Source organism: Camelus bactrianus, chromosome 5 (genome assembly GCF_048773025.1).
Source record: "Camelus bactrianus isolate YW-2024 breed Bactrian camel chromosome 5, ASM4877302v1, whole genome shotgun sequence".
NCBI classification, from domain to species: domain Eukaryota; kingdom Metazoa; phylum Chordata; class Mammalia; order Artiodactyla; family Camelidae; genus Camelus; species Camelus bactrianus.
Window position 1 is genome coordinate 96,002,313 of NC_133543.1, and position 1,915 is coordinate 96,004,227.

At 43.0% G+C, this 1,915-nt stretch overlaps 1 pseudogene; it reads left to right on the plus strand.

The window, feature by feature from the left end:
- Positions 1–1,316: 1,316 nt before the first annotated feature.
- On the plus strand, positions 1,317–1,668 carry LOC123617138 (small ribosomal subunit protein eS21 pseudogene; annotated as a pseudogene).
- Positions 1,669–1,915: the final 247 nt, after the last annotated feature.

Sequence of the window (1,915 nt, forward strand, 5' to 3'; positions counted from 1 at the left end):
CCTTGGTCTCCCTGTCCCCTCTCCCTTCCTTCTCATGCCTCTGTCCCAGGCATCTGCCTACTCTGGGGACCACTACCCTCTTTTACAATTGTCTGAGGGGTCAGAAAGTAAAGTTCAGGAAATGATGGAAACACCAACACATATTCTTCTCTTCAGTTTTGACACCAGTCTTCATTTTTCTTCTGCTTCTGGATGGCACTGGTACCTGTCACCTAGTAACACAGCCACAGCCAAACCTGGGGATCAGAGCTCGAGGTGATTTTGACCAAGACTCTTCTGTGCCCTTTTTGAGTGCCTGGCTCAGCCCAGGAGCACTTGCCAAAGTTTCCACACATAGTGGTAGAGATGACAGCTTCAGTACAATTATTCTCCTCAGAAATTCCCTTAGGTGTACCTTTCTGTCCAGGTGGCAGTTTCTGGTCATGGTTCTCCAGGGACAATGAGACCTGGCTGTATCACCCTGTTTCTCTCCCCTGAATCTCTCCCTTATGTCCATCACCTCTCCCCTCCAGGTCACCAATTCTCCCCTATGTTGGGCCTTCAATCTCCCAGACCTTTCTCATATTGTGCTTTAGTCGTTCAGCGAGACCCCATATTAACCCCACCTTTCTCCGTGGAAGGAGTCAAAGCCCAGGCTGGATTCACCATTTTGGGAACTGGAAGCCACATCCCTAATAGGGTAAAAGTGCTTACAGGAAATAAACATTTGCTGCTTCTCTTGAAAATGATTAGGAACCAAGGGTGTACAAAATAATATAAGCATGCGATTTTATCTAACAATGTTTCTGCATTATTAAAAAGAATTTAATTAGTTCTTAGAATGCTGTGTTGGACATCTGTTGGTTAAAGTATTTTTTTAATTTTTTTAAAGTTGTCCATTCAATTAATAATTCTGAATACAAATGAAGAATAATCTCTCTTGTGTAACTCTAAAGGAAAAAAAAAGACAGAAAATAACAGAAAACTAAATTTAGTAAATATTGTCAATAATCCACATGCAAAAACTAAAAATACAGTAATAAAATGCTAGCATTAAAATAAAATCACCATTTTATCTGAGAATTATAAGTTAGAGGAAAGAATAAAAATGGTTGAAGTGGTTTTACTGCCAAATGTTCTAAAATTTTTAAAAATCTGGAAATTGCATTTTCACATAACTGCAATGTTGTCATGAATACAATTCTAACCAGAAGTGGGGGTGGGGAAAGGTTAGACTCATTCTCCCCCAAAATGGTCCTTCCTTTCTTTGGTGAGGCTACTCCCAGTTATTCTAGCAGCGTTTTGTTTGCTTGCTTGTTTACTCTGCAAAGAGTACGATGATGTTGAGGTGAGGAAAATAAATTTGGGGACCTGAAGTGGTAAACAAAAATTATTCTGCTTTTCTGCACTCTCCTTGTGGTGCCGCCAGGCGCGCCCTCAGCGTGCAGGACCACGCCAGCAAGTCGCTGGACCTGTACGTGCCGCGGACGTGCTCCGCCAGCAACCCCATCATCTGCGCCGAGACCACGCATCCGGCCAGAAGAACGTGGCCGAGGTCCACAAGGTCACAGGCAGGGTCAATGGCCTGCTTAAAACTTAGGCTGTCTGAGGGGCCATTCGCTCAATGGGGAAGTCAGATGATTCCGTTCTCCGGCCAAGGCGGACAGCAGCGTCTAAAAGAACTTTTGAGGCTGGAGACGATCATAGATGTGGAATGTTTGTCATAAATAAATAATGACCCCCCCCGAAAATAATCTGGAATCGGGATATGTAAATTTATAGATTTGAAATGATGAGATGAGAGAAGAATTAACACACTCATCCTGTGTCTTTCCCCACGAGATACACAGAGAATGGCTGGCTCTTCACATGAGAAGAGAACATAGAATCTTCCAACTGTCTAAACCCTAAATTGATTCCCAAGTCTTTACAGGGT